Source organism: Orbicella franksi, chromosome 15 (genome assembly GCF_964199315.1).
Source record: "Orbicella franksi chromosome 15, jaOrbFran1.1, whole genome shotgun sequence".
In the NCBI taxonomy this organism is placed as follows: domain Eukaryota; kingdom Metazoa; phylum Cnidaria; class Anthozoa; order Scleractinia; family Merulinidae; genus Orbicella; species Orbicella franksi.
This window is the reverse complement of record NC_138159.1, coordinates 5,050,130-5,067,469: the sequence shown is the minus strand read 5'-3', so window position 1 is coordinate 5,067,469 and position 17,340 is coordinate 5,050,130. Positions and strand designations below refer to the sequence as shown.

The following is a 17,340-nucleotide window of genomic DNA, read 5'->3' as shown; positions in this document are numbered from 1 at the left end:
GAATATATGTTGTAGAGATAACTTGGCTTTTTAATTCTTCGAACTTCTTCATTGAATAGTTGGTAAACATCTCGAAACAGTTAGCACTCTTCAAATATTAGTTAAACTTTGTACGGTCAGTAAATAATAGACCATTTTACAGTTGTCTGCTCAGTGACCTGGCCTTTGTATGGCAGCGAGGCTAGAGTTGACCTTGTTTTGATACAGACCTCACTGCTTTTGTCATGTAAATGCACCTAGTTAGCATCAGAACAACTTGTTTTACACAACAAAAGCAGTGAGGTCTGTATCAAAACAAGGTCAACTCTAGCCTCGCTACGATACAAAGGCCAGGTCACTGAGCAGACAACTGTAAAATGGTCTATTAACGTCAATCTTTAACTTCTGACCAATAGTGAATTAAGTCGACCGAAAGTGACCTTTCATGAAGGACTCACACAATTTAGTCCTCGTTGTCTAAAGTGGATTCTGAATTCGATCATTTTACATCATGTGAGCAATTGTCTTTACTTGTTTCAACGTAACGAAATTACATATTTGAACAAACGGTTAGTGTTACTTTATTATCAGCAAGACGAGCTTGGTCAGAGAAGGCCGAATGCTTAGTTATCCTGAAAACAATCGTAAATAACTCGTGTAGTTGTTTTTGTTTTAAATTTTATCTTATCCCTTTCTAGGACTGAGAAATGACGGTGAAAAGGACGGAGATCACAGTGGTATGATCCTGGACACGATTACATTCATCAGGCAACTTTGAAACCTTTAGTCACATTTTTCAATCACAAGATCAAAATCAATATTCTCCTTATGGACTGCCATGAATTTCTTTTAATGCGAGTTCTGAGAATTTGATAGTACATCAAGTCAATATACTCCAGTTGAAGAGTTTTGCTTTCGGTTACCACCTATTCGCTTCATGAAAATTTGTCGTTGCCATAACACAAGAACGTGGCTTTGATTGATTTTGATCTTGTACTTGAAAGTAGGAATTCTAGAATATTAACTGTTAGTTTCAGAATTTATGCCCCCTTCGGCGGGATTCATCTCACATTTAATCCCCAGATATTGCGCTCTTGTTACTTTTTCTACTTTTATTTTTTAATTGATTGTGTTTAACTTTCGCGGGGTTCTTTCCGGATTAATTAATTAATGGAGTGAGGACAATAGGGTGATCGTTGCTTAGGTCATTGTTTACATTTTGTCTGATTGCGTGGAGAACGCTTCATGCTAGATACAAAACTTAGTAATTAGTGAAATTTTGGCTCTTTTGGTGGAATCGATTTGAGGAGATATTGACATTCAAAAACTGCAAACTTTCTCTGTGCCCAAAACACTAAGGGAGAGCCATTATTTAGTATCTTATATTGAAACACGCGCGTCTTAAGGATTGTTTATCTTACACTGTAAAACTAAGTGATTTTTTATGGCGAAAAAAAAGGTTTTGATGTCACTACTTACTTTGCTTTCTTGATCACTTTGTAGCTGGGTATTTCTGTGGTTCCTCATGGTTGAAGAAGATGAAAATGGAGCTTAAATGAAATAATGATGGAGATGTCTTTCTGATTAACAAAAAGGGTGAGTTTATAAATCTTTACCATGATTCTATTTATCTTGGTTATGCGTAACACGCAGTCAGGTTTGCCCAAGCGTTTTTTGTTAGTTGTGGAGTCAACAAAATTGTTACTAAGCAAGGAGAGCTATTCAAATTTCTGAGCCATGGACGTAAATCTTTTTTGGTATATATCTAAATTACCGGAAACTTTCGTCCAATCACTGGACACTTAATACGATGTAAAAAGACATGAGTTTTAAAAAGGCAACCGGATATTTGCAGGACTATCCAAGAGGCAAAAATTGTTGTCGCTTTGAAAGGAAATATCTCTTCGAGTAAATCCCTCTACTGGCAAAATATTACTGATATTTTCACATTGAAATTTTAAACAGTTTTCTTGTGGGTACGTTTTGTTCGAGGCAATACTTTTGTCAAGGACAGGCAATTAACTTACCAAAATGAATTTGATTTCTGAGGGCCATCATTTACGAATATTAGCATATAGTTTCGATGATGCCGAATACTGTGTTTTTAGTCTTCCCTCCGGAGTTTGGGGACCTTGAATGACCTTTGAAAGGTCCCACACGCCGTGGCCGCCATTTTGGGGTTCATTATAATGCAAATTAATTATTCATTGCAACGTGACTTCTGCGAGGTAAACATACCCCCATAGGGAGATTTCAAGCAGATTCTATTTTGATTAATTAATTCTTACAACGGCTTCCTGTTTACAGTAACAAAATAAATAATATGCTCTCTTTTGCAGCAAAACAGGAATAAACAAACGACTTGGTCATTACCAGTTCACTCGGAGTATAAAGGAAACTATTTTTGTCTAACTGCTGTGTTTTGCTTTCCTAAATATATTGAAGAGTCGGTGTTTTCAAAACGACCATTTTGATTCCATGTGTCTTGGTCCTGTAAGATTGCAAGGCTGGTTTGTTTTAGAACATGAAATTATTAACTTGAAGACATTCTATCACGTGCAAACAAAAATGCAAATTGTTTTGCCACAACAAGTACACTTACAATAGATCTCCGTCGATTTCTTTTTGTGGTGAAAATTTTGAGTTCAGACGTTTGTATATTAGGTTGCTGAAGTGTTGTGCTGATCTTTTCTTTATATTTCCTTAGCAACGCCTTGCTGCACGTCTTGGACTCTTATAGACGCCTGATGCCTGCTGACATGAAGAAGGCTCTGAATCATGCTTATATGGTTCCTGATCTTGAAGTTTCGTTAGGTAAAGGACAATACTTTAGGTACTTGTATCGTTCGACAGAACATTGTCAAGCAGAAAAGTAACGGGAAAATTTGCATCTAACTGTAGTCGGGATGTATCGCCAAATTCTCTCAACTAATGGTAAAAGAAACGAATAGGAATTACTGAAAGAGAATTTACACCTTGAGCTAGAAACTGAATGGATTAAAGAAATTAACGCGGATCCATGTTATTGAAATCACAAATTTCGTGGAAGAAATTGTCGTTTGCTTGTTTATCACAGTCAGCTGAAATTGTCTTGAATTTCAAATTCGGCAAAAACCTCACAAAAACTTCGAGTGAATTCACTCAAATCCTTCAGCAGATCACTCAAATTTTGAATTGCCTGTCATTTGCGCAGTCAGCCGGAATTATGTGGAATCTCGCCAGATCTTGCTATTTCATTACAGTCAAATTTGACACGTACCAAACTATGCAGGAATATTTTACCAGCCAAATTTTGAAAAGTAAAAATTAATATACGAATTGTATATTCCGTGATGTTTCGATTTATAACATGGTATTATTTTTGCTGACCAGGCAGCTCAATTTAGTTGTTTTGAAAGAACTTTTCACTTGATTGTTTACCACGAAATCAATTGCAATAGGCCACGTTCGATATATCAGTATTGTAACATGGCTCCGAGACTTTCAGGACAAACTTTTATATTTGGTGTTGTTTTCTTTGTATCCAAGTCTCTTTTGGGAATTGAGAGACAAAAGAAACTTAAAAAACTTACAATTTTGACCCGAAAGCCTTGGAGCCATGTTAGAATATTGATATATCGAACGTGTCGTATTTTCTTCTATGTCGACAGATTACACTGTTTGGTTAAACGATAGTCTTTTTAACTGCAAATTTTGAAAGCTAAAAGCTGGCATTTGAATTTTATATTCCGCGTGGTTTCAGTTCAAAATATGGATCCGTATTTAAATGGTATTCAATGCTTTTAGAACTTTCAGCAAATATTTTTGCAAAAAGCTATCAAGTAAGTCAACGGAATATTTATTGTCAAAACCAGAGCAAATGGTTACTTGAAACTGTAAAAGCAACGACCCAGTTGATTTTATTTATTGAATTTATTTTTCCTCTAGTCTTTAGTTTTAGTTTCGATTACATTTCTCGATTAGTTTTTGCCTCAATTATTTTCATTTCTGGTGATTCTCGTAGTAATTATAGATGTTTCAGATTTTGTTTTTCTTCGATTAAGCAATTTCGTCTCATTAGTTTCTACAAATAATTTTCAGACATTGATTTTTTTAAACTTCTTTTATTAATAGCATGAAGAACAGATTCGAGTGTTGTAAACAAGTTTACCTTACTACAACTTGTAAATACATTAATGATAGAAAACAATAAAATGAAAACAAGAAAATATTTGACAACTATTGTTTGCTTCATTTCTCCTTTGTCTTTCGCTTAACGAAAGAAATAAAAAAAAAAAAATGCGTTTTTAAATTGGGCCTGGAAACTAGTCGGAATGTAGGCTATCTCTTTTACTATTTTTTGACTATGTAGGGCTGCCAAAAAGAAAACAAAATCTGCACTTTTGAGCAGAGTCTGACCAGAAAGCAAACATATACTTTGACTTTTGATGGGACAGATCTGTTGCACAGTGCAAGATTTTTCCCGCCAAAAGACTATATATATTTTTGACTCTAAACCAGACACCATTCAAAAGCGCAGACGTTTTATTCTAAGGATAATTTTTCCCGCCAAAAGACTAATTTTTTTTTCGAATTTTTTGGTCCCTTTAATTCCTTAAAACCAGAGAGTTTTCACCTTCTTGTCACCTGTGGAAACTGATTGTTTAAGAGCTGATAATCCGCCATGCGTAGTATTTTCAACTCTCTCCTCGGTGTTTTGAAATGTTGTCAAGCACGGTCTTTCTTGCTTGATAGCATCCCATCACGTTCAAGAATTCAACTAGCGGAGAAATTTAACTTAGCTCTCAGCCACTAGAAACAAGTTCTGACTAGTATTTCCGCTCAGCGTCGTTGTGAAACACCAATACCTGCGACAAGAATTTACTTCAAGCAAACCTTGCAAACACTTGCTTCGGATAAGATGGTTTTGACTTTTTGCCAAAGCATGAACTGTACTCAGAACCAATGTTTTTTGTGTAGCGGTAACTTGGTCTTTTTCTTCTTCAAACGTCCTCTGTGAATCTTGATCCTGTCTTGAGCCAATCAAATCGGAGCCAATCAAATCGTCTCCAAAGCGAGATTTTCCTGTGGCCAAACCCCTGTCGGCTAAGACTGGGGACGAAACTATCACGTGATACAGACACGACTTTGTGACCGAGTGAGTTTGGGGTCAAGAGATAAAAACAAAATGGCGGAAGACATGTGGAAGAGGGAAACAAACTTTTTGAGTGTAATGCTCTAGTAAACTAAACGCGCTTTTTCTCGGGGCTGTTACACAAGGCAATGTAAACCTCTCGTTGAGAAATAACCGAAATGTTGAAGCCGTGGAAAGACAGTGGATACATCAAGTGAGAATTAAGCTTCAGGCTGACCGGACTGAAACAAAACTAAAAGCCAAGATCGGATCAGATGAAGAGTAGAACAGAGGAAATGAGAAACGTCACCAGATAAAGATAACATAAACAGTAAATGACTGGCAGTACTGGACAACAACTGAATATATTTGGCACCATAGAGCAGGTATGTTTATTAATGATTATTGTGAAATAATTAGCATTGAATAATCATGGACAAGCTCTATCTGACACCCTCCACTGTCAAGGTATGCACGTGTATAAAACATGTAAAAATGGTAGTGTAAAATGCAGACAGCAGACCGGGTATAAAATGTGTGAGTCCAGAAAAATATCCAACCTCTTCCCCCATGGAGGTTTTTTTTTTGTGTTTGACCCCCATTTGAAGGTGCTCCCCCCTACCACCTGGAATTTCCATGATATTTCAACTTTGGGGCCCCTACTGATTGGAAATTCCATATCCTTAAATAACAAGACTTATGTCATTTATTTTGACCTCTTAGGCACCGTAATAAATTTGAGGCTAGAAAAACTGCTAAGCACTTGGATTCTGCTCATCCATCCACTAACAGTTTTTCCAGACCTCAAATGTGTATATTTATTTTCTAAGAGAACATGGAACACCATCTTCTACAGTGGAACCCCGTTAATACGCCCACCTTCGGACCATGGAAAATTGGTCGCATTAACGGGGTGGTCGTATTAAAGGGGTTCTTTTGGACATGCGCAGTGGTGTGGGGTCTGCTGGGGGTCGTGTGGTTTTACAGTGTGACTTTTGAGGTCAACTCATTGTCACGTGCATTTGTGCCGTTTCGACTGTGCTTGGCGATTTAGCTCCCTGCCCTCCCTCCCTCTCTGGTAAGTATGAGGTAAGTATCATGGTTCCACTGTTTTTGCAGTGTGACAGTGCCTGGTGGTTGCCGCTCACAGGGTTGTCATGGTTGCCCTACAACTTGGCTCTTGTGCACAGGGTTGTCATGGTTACCCTACGCGCTCCGCTCTTGTGCTCGACGCTCCACTATCTTTCCAGGCACCTTCCCCAAGCTCATCTATTGTTGATGAGTTTAAGGGCTAGGAAATTCATAGTAATAGAAAGTTTTCGAAGACCTTTTCGTATTATTCACCGTTTTTGTATTGTAAACAAGGATTTTTCTTACTTAAAATTAGTGGTAAAATTCTAACATTATTTTACGCACAGTGAGCTTTGGATGCTCACTCGCGCTATTCAGGGCTTCCAAAAAGTGCCGTCTGATCTTCCAGGACAAGTACTTACCTAGGGCAAGTGAGATTTGAGTGCTACTTCAGGGATTGGGAGGGCAAAACAGACAAATGAGCCTATGGCCCATGGCATTGGAAAGTTATGGGCCATTTATAAGAAAAAAATGGGCCATTAGGTAAATAAATGGGCCATAAAAAATTTTTTTGACAAATGATTCGTAATTCTTGATTGCTGTTGTTTTATACTTTTTACTGGACTTCAAGCTAGGTTAAAGTGTACAGTCACAGAATATAGCTAACTCAAATTATATAACCTTTAATTGAGGTTAAGCTATGCATTCTGAACTGGAACTGATTAACTGTAACACACCGAGTAGTCTGACATCAACATCACTGAGACATGCTCAGTTTTAGATTTAGAGTGACAAGTAAGGTTGCATTTACAATTTAAAACTTGAGCTATACATGAACTGTACATAACACACCTGTAGCTCTCTAATAATTAATGAAACGTTAACCAAAAGTTGAAGCCCTGATTTTTTCAGGCTTCTTCTTTCCAATTGCTTAAATTGGAAAATTAACTGCGATGATCATTCTTCACTCTCATCTACAACCACAGTTCATATATGAATTATTTCATATAAACTTCACATCAAAAGTTTTTTCGTTCCTTAGAACTAGAAGGCTTGGAAGCTTCATCTTGATTGTTGTTTTCAGGATCACAATTCGTTGTGGCGAACTTGGCGTTCGTAGTGTAAAACGGCAATTTTGGAACTTTTGCTTTCAGAGGTACATTATTTGGCTAATTACAGCATGCAAAACATATTCGACCATATTCAAATCAGCCGTTTCTATCATTGAAAAACAGAAAGCACATGGATTGAGCAAGACCCCAAGTAAGGGGTCTGGGGACAAAAAATGCTTTCTTAATGTCGATTGAAGAGCAAAGGCGTCTTGATTTCTCGCATGTTTAGTCATTATAACACTGAAAATTTCACAAATGAAAATCCTTTCCACAAAATAGTGTATATTTTGCTAGCTGTTTTGATGCTAGGGCACATCGCAGGCCGGTAGGTGCTTTTATAACGCTTCATTTCGTAGATTTATGTGCCATATGCCAACGGCCCATGGCCTTCCCAATCCCTGCTGCTTGTCCCAAGGGCAAGCTGGAATTTTTTCCTCTAGACTTACAAAACTCTTGTAGCCAGTAGAAATCGTGATGTCTTAAATGTTTCAATTCAGGTGAAATCACTTCTCTTGCATTCATACACATTGTTAAAGGCTCTCTCTCTTTCTCACTTCATCTGTTTATATAATTTGAATTATAACTTCAGGCTGCTTCGTGGCCCTAGTATAATTCTCATTTAGGCAACAATTGACTCGAGCTAGTGCCGGTCAGCAGCCTTTCAGGGGGGGGGGGGGCATGTTCTGTGGGGTCTCATACAGGATTTTGAAGGACTTAAGAGTGTTGCTTGCTAGCTGTGGAAGAACTTGAAGTTTGCTTTGAGTGCCATTAATGCTTGTAGCATGCTTTTTCACCCTGCCTCCCTTCCTTTCACAACTGGCAGTAAATATACATATATGGGTAATAAGTATCTCCAATGATTCTGTCAGTATGACGGTGCCTGGTGGTTGCTGCTAGCAGTGTTGCTATGGATACCTGCATGGGCTGCTTGAGGCTCATATCTTGCTTGGCTCTACCTTTCCCAAACTCATCAATTGGTTTTGAGTTTAACAGTTGGTGGATTAAGCATGTTAAGCCTGTAGGGCATGTACTCTATACAATTATTATTCCTTTGAGTTAATGAAATATTATCTAGTTAATAAATATTTTTCATTTGTTTTCCTCCATCAAGAGAAAAGAGCTTAAGTGATAATGTTCCCCCTGACCAATTATCCCAAGAAACACAGAATTGCGTTCAGTTAAGTATTTGCCCAACTTCATCCTGTAATATATCACTAAAAGCTATGTGTACTGTTGCAACCTTTATGTGTAAATTATTGTGAAGTTGTCAAACCCAGAATAAATATGGCCTGGTCCTGTGACAATTTGTTTTAATTGACTGAGAAAATTTCATTCCAATTTTTCTGACAGAGTCAATTTCAATAAATTGTTGTTTACAATTTCAAGTTAATCAATAAATTAGGGGGTAAGGAAAGTTCGATTTATCCATCAATCCAAGGCAATTCTATAAAAGAGTGTAAGGTCACACAAATATGGATATGGTCAGTTCCATCAAAAACTCTACGACAGGTTCTTGATCTGTGAAGCATAGACTGGTCCCTTGTCGAGATTGCTGGTGCAAGGTTTTAAGAATACCTGTTCAGGAACAATTGGACCGTCTCCAAGCACTGAATGGATCTTGAGCTTTGCACAGGAGATGGGTGAAAGAACTGGCCATAAGGGGCTGGTTCCACCAAAAATCTCTTCCTGGGTTTCTTGATCTGTGAAGCATAGACTAGTCCCTTATCCAAATTACCAGCACAAGATTTAAAAAACCCTGAGTAGGACCAATTGGACTGTGTTCATGGGCTGAATGGATCTTGAGCTTTGTACAGGAGATAGGTGTAAGAACTGACCCACAAGGGAGCTGGTTCCACCAAATGTCTCTTCCTGAGTTTCTTGATCTGTGAAGCATAGACTGGTCTCTCATCCAAATTGCCAGCAGAAGATTTTAAAAAACCTGATTAGGAACAATTGGACTGTGTTCATGGGCTGAATGGATCTTGAGCTTTGTACAGGATATTGGTGTAAGAACTGGCCCACAAGGGAGCTGGTTCCACCAAAAATCTCTTCCTGAGTTTCTTGATCTGTGAAGCATAGACTGGTCCCACATTCCAAATTGCTAGCACAAGATAAAAAGACTTGTTTAGGAACAATTAGACTGTGTTCATGCACTGAATGGATCTTGAGCTTTGTACAGGAGATGGGTGTAAGAACTGCCCTACAAGGGAACTGGTTCCACCAAAAATCTCTTCCTGAGTTTCTTGATCCGTGAAGCATAGACTGGTCCCACATTCCAAATTGCTAGCACAAGATAAAAAAAACTTGTTTAGGTAAATTGGACTGTGTTTATGCACTGAATGGATCTTGAGCTTTGTACAGGAGATGGGTGTAAGAACTGGCCCACAAGGGAGCTGGTTCCACCAAAAATCTCTTCCTGAGTTTCTCTATCCATGAGGCATAGACTGATCCCTCATACAAATTGACAGCACAAGAGGAAAATTAATGGATCTTGAACTCTACCAGAGATGGTGTAAGAACTGCCTGTAAAGGAGTTGATTTCACGAAAAAAATTCTCCCCAATGCCTTTGTTTCCCTGTGTGTAAAAGAAACTGATACTACAAAAGAACAGTTCAAAAATGTCTAATAGATTGTTGCTCTGATTTGAATTTCAACTTTTTGCATATTGAAACTGATTTTGAGGAAGTTTTAAATTAGTTTTCTCTTTTCTTTTTAATTTACTTAGAATACCCATTTAATTTTTTTTCTGACCTGAGTTGAACAACCCAGATAAAATTTGAAAATTTATGTGAATACTCAGCTCACTTAGTATACATTTACTATTTTGAATAGGTTTTTGCCAATTATTTAATCAATTTTATTCACTGTTTTAATTACTTAATAAATGATTTATTTTCCGGAAAATGAATGGCTGGTGCTGACCTGCAAACTGAGGAGAAAATTACTAATTAAATCATGTTTAGAATTTGTAATAGTTTATCATCATTAATATTAACAATTGATTAATTAGTATTCAATTAAAATGTTTAACCTCCACAGGGTTTTAAGACCAAAGGTATTCAACCTAATGACCAATGACGTTGAACACGACAATCTTTTGTCAGTTTTGCCAGAACACAGGTAAGCTCCCTTGGCAACTTCAGCATGTCTTGAAATAGGTCCGTTAGGCGTACATATGGAACTAGCCTTAATTACCCTTTACCCGTGTTTGGTTTGGTTATAATTCTAGAGATCCAACTTTGGGGTTACCATTCATTAAAATTGTAAGTGGTCCTGTGAATCTGCACACAATGTTCTGTTTTGGATGCAACTGTGCAAGGAGTTTTACTATACTCGTAAAAGGCATTTAAAAAAAAAAAAAAAGAATCAGTTGGGGTATGTTCTTAAGTCTTCTGCAAAGTGATTAGCTACAGTATTCAGTCAGAATGCATTGTATTCCTGAGAGCCAGCCATCCAGTCAGATAACTGAAAAATACGGCTTTTCAATCGCAGCACACTTCATACATGTATATTTCAAATATTATATATTTTTCTTTTTGTGCAAGTCTATCTTGGGATGATAAATTTATGAACCAAGCTTTTAAAGTACATGTATGTAAATCATGGTACAGACAATTATATATTTGTAATTGTCTACTGAATTTAAGGCAGATTTTATTAGTGACAGTGGTAGAAAAGGCAATGTGGCATTGATTATTAGTTTGCGCCTTAGAACTGGTTATTTAGTTTATTCTAGTCACTTAAATTGCTGTAGTGTAACACAAACAATTATAGTAAATGTGTTTAGTTTGGGCAATTTGTATCTTACAGTATTTGTGTTTATTCTTGGCCTTTTATTATGAAACGGCAACTAGTATGAAATTTGGGAAGGCCGTTGAATAAGGGTGAAACACTTTAATTTGTTTGTTTTTGTTTATAGGTATTATATGAAACGGCAACTAGTATGAAATTTGAGAAGGCCGTTGAATAAGGGTGAAACACTTTAATTTGTTTGTTTTTGTTTATAGGTATCAGTGGTGGGCAGTTTCAAAGGTTCGAGAAGATGACTTGAATCCAAAGCATCATTTATGCTAATGGCAAATACAATTCCTCTCGCATTTTCTGTTAACACGAGGGGCAAACTCAAGTAAGTTATGTTGCTAACATTAACTGTGGATTTGACTATTTGATCAGCTATGCTGAATGTTACCTCAATATCGGCGTGTTTAACTAAAGCAAGTTTACCGGATTTAAAATCTGTGACAAAATTCTGTAGCAGAATCAGTTAATGGGATGAAAACAGTCACCTGCTTGCTGTTTTATTATGAGATTTCAGACTAATTGTCAAAGCAGGTTTGAGTCAGATTTCGAGATATGATGTCACATCAGGGTAGCAAGGGATCTGCTCCTTGAAGGATGTGTTGCCTTGCCAAGTTTTTGCTGACTGGGAAACCACTGGGGTCTATCCCTTATAAACCTAACCTTATGCCAGAAACGGGTTGTTACCTGTACGTTTTATGATCGAAACTGCACGCACATCTAAAAGAAAATATCACTTTTATTAATTCAAGTACTTGCACAATGGTTGAAAGAAAAGTGTTTGGTTGGTTGGCGGCTTTGCACTATCCGAAGATACTGTAAATCGTCTTGGTACAAATCATGTACTGTTAGAATGATATTTTTGTTGGCGAGAAATTTTGTTAGAGTGAAATGCAGAGAGCTGATGGTGAGAACTGACCTGCAAAGGGGTTGGGTTCACCAAGGATGTTCTCTCCGGCCCCTGTGTTTCTCTGTCCTTAACATAAAGTGGTCTTGACATCAAAACAGTTCAAAAGAGAAAACTTGCCTGGTTTTGAAGTTAGACTGTCTGCATCAGCATGATACAAATTGCTCTTGAGCTAGCGTTAGTACCAATCCCCATATGAAAAGAAAACCCTTTTTAAATAATGGTTTTACCTTCCACAGGTTTGAAAACCAAAGATGTTCAACTTAACAAAGATGTTAAGCGTGAAAATAATTGGTTTCGCTAGAATACAGGTGAGCCCCCTTGATATCTTAAATGGCTACGAATAGGTCCGCTATGCGTACTTGTGGTTCTACTGTACGTTCATTATACTTCACCGGCGTTTGGTTTGGTTGTAACAGCGATCGGGATCCGAAACGGTCAGTGTTGGTTGAAATTGCAATTTAGTTTGAGAATTTTCAAAATAACATATCAGTGCTACTGTGTAGACCAGAGTACAATATTCTGTTTTATATCTTCAGAACCATATATAGCCTGCGTGGCTGGCGGGATTTGCGCGCGAGTGATTTTTGGCGGCGGCACCGCCATTTGATTGATTTTGTAGAAAGTGTGAAGCAACCTTTAAAGCTTCTTTGAGATTTGTTATGCATAATTAGTGCGCACATAATTCTGGTTGCAACACATCAGAGAAATGTCACAACGTATTAACTAAGAACAACGCAGCCGGTCATTAAACCAACACTACGACAGCAGCTGAACTTTGCTACAAGCAGCTATATATAGTATAAAGAATATCGAATACATCGAGCTATAAAAGTGTTGGAATCCTTAAGCAAGTTGGTTTAGCCAGGAGAAGTCATATCGGCGTTCTTTCCCATCCATGTAGAAAGTATGTTTGTTTATTGGTTGAACGTGAAATGCATATTGCTATGAATTCTTTGCTCTTCTTCCTTCGATCGGCTTTTGCACTGTAAAATAGATTTTTTAAAAATTGGTACACGAGGAAGGTTTGGTCAATTTATTTTCGTTTTAAAAAGGAAAAAAAAATTCTTCCGTACGCCAGGACCGGGAGTCGAAATCGGGACTCTGTTTAATCCTGGAGCGAGAGGCGCGCACCAAACCACTGCGCCAACTCGACTTAACGAATCTCTGCGCCGAAAACTTGACTACAAAAGCATACGATTGGCACGCACTAATGGTCAGCGTGACATACCTTAACAGCGAACACAAAATAATACTATTGTGGTTGATTGTTTTCTTTTTTTGCTTATTTGGAGAAAATTTTGTCTCGCGAGAGACGTAGCATTTATTATTATCAGCTTTGAAGTATGTAAAACGTGGAACAAGCAAATGATTGTAAACTTGTCATATTTACAGTTATCGCAACCTTCTGCGATAACAGAATCCAATTTTTATCACTATTTACCATTATTGCTCGTAAAGAAGGTTTAGAAAGAGCTGATTATTTGCGCTTTGGAAAATATAAATATATAAGTTAATAAAGATGGTGAATTTTTTCACCATCTTTATTAACTTATCACTACTCACGATGAATTCGATAGCGTTGATCCTAGCAGTATGCAGGACACCTATCATATATGAACTCAGTTAAATGTCCTTGCTCTCCATGAGTTCTCGTAGCTCAGTGGATAGAGCGCCCGCCCGGTGTTCGGGAGGTCATGGGTTCGATTCCTGTCGGGGACTCAGAATTTTTCTTTGTCCCACGCTCGTGTCATGTTGATTAATTCACCTTCACATTCATATAAGTATATATTTAAAAAAATTAGCTTATTGCGTTGTTGTGCAAAAGAAAGCATGATGTTTATCGCAGAACATAAGAACGGCACAATTTGCTTCTTATTTGCGTTTATTCTTGCCTTTTACTTTAATTTATACAGAAAATTAACAGTGACAGAGGAATAAGATTGACTTCTTTTTATTACTTTTTGCTTCCTTTAGGCTTCAATAGCGAGCAGCTTCAAAGTTCGCGAAGATGGACTTCAAGGACATCATGCACGCAATCGAAAGAATCCTGTGAACGCGATGGGCAAACTCTGGTAAGTCGTATTGTTTATATATTTGCTATGCGTAATTTTATCTCGTTCATATCAGGGCATTCAACAAACCCAAGTTTAAGAGTGTTTAAGGAAGTTAAGGTACAGAACTAGACAGATTTTAACCGGTTGAAACCTTTTGTTGTATATTTGGGCGTAAACTTGATTAGACGTCAACAATACTGTTTGAACGTGAACAAAGATGAAAGCAAATTTCGTTACGATCGATTTTGATTCGTGCCCGTTCAGGGACAGCTACATGCAGATTTACATGTGAAAGAAAATATTATTTCTGAGAAATCGCGCAATGAGAGTATGGAAGTTCAAGTGAATAAACGTGTCTCGCTACAGTCGGTTTTGATTGTGCCGGTTTTGGAACATCAAGTACAAGCGCATCTAAAATTTGGAGATATTGTTTAAGTTTAAGTCATCGAAGGTATTGTATAAGTCTAAGTAGCTTCTAACTAAGTTGTTACGATCATGTTCTTTTTGGAATAATATTCTAAGTCTGTTAATTGGTGGGAAATATTTGTATGTTTTAAATCACATTCTCTTCTATTTCAGATGCCTTTGAAATGACCAATGTGAGGAAAGGCGAAAGACAAAACACAATCTTGCAGATGCCCTGAAAAAAATGAGTACCAGATAGGAAAATTTTCAATATTGGAAAGAGAACAAAAATGGATGTGGAACACCGCCACCTCCTCGCCAACCACCACTAATTAGCATTTATTTTATACTTATAGCGAGAGTTTTGAGCTCTCGTCCTTGTGGCACAACTTTGGACGTACGCATGCGCGTTTGGTAGCATATTTTATAATAAATTTTTTTTAAGTCTTTTGGTGGGAAACGTTTGAAAATGACCAGTTTTAAAAAGTGGCCAAAGAAAAATTGTCAACCCTGGAAGGAAGGCAAAAATTGATGTGGAAAACCGCCACCTCCCCGCCACCACCACTAACTAGCAATTCTTTTATACTTATAGCGAGAGTTTGGTCCATCCATCCTTGTGGTACAGTAGCCTCTAATACGCATGCGTACTAACAATCTAATGTACTGTGTCCCAGTCACAATAAACTAATGTACTGTACGTCGTGACTGTAAGTAACTGATGACTTCGTGTCGGTTTAAACCGAAGTTCAAACTTCGGGTTTCCCGACACGGAGGCATCGGTTACTTGTAAGTCGTGACAGTAAGTAACCGATAACCTCGTGTTGGGGAATCCGAAGTTTTTTTCGGGTTATCCAACACGAAGTTATTAGTTACCTACGGCCACGACTTACAAGTAACTGATACCTCCGTGTCGGGAAACCCGAAGTTTGAACTTCGGTTTAAACCGACACGAAGCTGTCGGTTACTTACAGTCACGACGTACAGTACATTAAGTTTCTTGTAACTGGGACTCTCACCTAATACGCATGCGTATATGAGGCTATTGTACCACAAGGATTGGTGGACCAAACTCTTGCTGTAAGTACAACAGAAATGCTAGTTAGTGGTGGCGGCTGGAGGTGGCGGTGTTCCACATAAATTTTGGCCTTCCTTCCAAGATTGAAAATTTTGTATGGCATCTGCAAAAGAGCCTTGGAAGCATGGTTTTCAGTAGACTGACACAAGTTTGTAAGATGATAAAGTCAATTTATTTTGTAATACTACAACAGACAAAAACCAATAAAGATAAATATTACAGTACATATCTTTCGTTCAATAAACAACAGTGTACATGTATACGCTGAGTCCGTAGCTCTTCGTCTTATTACCTCCGCTATATTCTGAAGATGTTATGATCATGATAAAACCTTCATTTACGAACCCTGTGTTATTTTCCTCTGATAGCTACGACCTTCTTGTATTACCGCCATGTTCACAATGTCTGGAACTAGATTATTAACCGATGACCCGCGACAGAGTTATATTACTAAACCTTTGTGAAAAATAAAACAACTACATACCAACACTGTTTTCCTTCGACAACTACAAAGTTTACGAATAATTAATAGACTTAAAGACGATTTAAAAATCCTTTCAGCATATAACTGCCACCAAGTCTAAATAAACTTAGAAACTTTTATTCCGCGATTTGCTGCAAAAGTTAAGTACGAAAGATTGAAGGGATTTAAGTTAGCCGCGCTGTACGTGAACAACAACAGCAACATGTAAATAATAATGATTACCGAATGAATTTCGATAAAATTACCATATGCATTGTTTTTGGAATAAACAAGTTGAATGACTATGAACTTTTGCGGGTTTTCCAAATCTTAAACATTTACGTCTCTTGGGAAATGTTTCGTCGTTTTCTTTCTTAGAAACCAAACTAATTCATCGGCAGAGAAGCAAATTTTTTTCCCCCTTGAATGGGAATAGTAAGGTAAAGAAAACTGAAATGACTCCTTTAGTAAAATATTGTTTGCCACTAAGTCCGATTCCAAAACCTCTTTCTTAGAAGTAAGAGATATCTAACCTGTCACGGGTACATACACTATTCGGTAAAAATATAAAACCTATCGGCTAGTCACTCAGACACCATCCATGGTATATGATCAATTCATATTCAGGTTATCACCAGTCAACCCCGGCTCCAGCTGCTCTTTGTGACTGAAAAAGCCCCCTACCTGGAATAAATATAAACAATATCTCAGCATTCAGTTACGGCAATATTGCCTATCACTTTTTAAGGAATCACTTGCCGTTTCATTATGAACAAAAAAGTACGCCCATTTCATATTGACCTCGGCTGGGGGAGGGGTGGGGGTGGCGGGGCGCACAGTGTGAGTTAAACAGCAAAAGTGGCCAAATTTCGTGACTTCAAAGTTATTGGGGAGCATAACGTGACTTCACGTCCTTAGATTTTCCTTTTTTTTTTTGCTTAAAAAATACCAGAAATCCAAGATGGCGGATACAAGATGTATGACGTCATTTTGGCCAGATACGACGTGAGACTACCACGTGATTTGAATTAAACACCACGTTCGTTTGATCTGTCAAGCGTTTAAAAGTTTCAAAATTCGTGAATCGAACGTTTCAAGAAAAGCTAGGACGAATTTTCTCTGATCGCACCTTTTCAAAAGCCGCAAATTTTGTTTACACAAACGCAGTATTTACGGCAAAATTTATCGTTGATTTTAAAATCTGATTATCACTTTTGTAATTTCATAACACCTAAACATCATTATGAAACTATCTTGTAGTAATAAAAGGAACAAAAGCAAAACTAAACAAAAAAAAAAAAAATAGGGTTCGCACTACTCCTGGAATTCCCAGAAAACTCCTGGATTTTTGAAAAATAAT

The 17,340-nt window shown here is 37.5% G+C and overlaps 1 protein-coding gene and 1 long non-coding RNA gene across 4 annotated transcripts in view; one reads left to right on the top strand and one right to left on the bottom strand.

The window, feature by feature from the left end:
• Nucleotides 1-17,340, bottom strand: part of LOC145469679 (uncharacterized) — a 159,729-nt gene that overhangs the window by 80,218 nt on the left and 62,171 nt on the right. The window lies entirely within an intron of this gene.
• On the top strand, nucleotides 5,037-14,877 carry LOC145469819 (uncharacterized). Of its 3 annotated transcripts, XR_014042369.1 has the most exons (7): nucleotides 6,033-6,181; nucleotides 8,387-8,452; nucleotides 10,315-10,395; nucleotides 11,283-11,401; nucleotides 12,220-12,291; nucleotides 13,958-14,055; nucleotides 14,617-14,877. It is a non-coding gene; the product is annotated as an uncharacterized LOC145469819 (long non-coding RNA). The 3 variants fall into 3 exon arrangements; XR_014042370.1 differs by lacking the exons at nucleotides 6,033-6,181; nucleotides 12,220-12,291 and adding an exon at nucleotides 5,037-5,478; XR_014042368.1 differs by lacking the exon at nucleotides 12,220-12,291.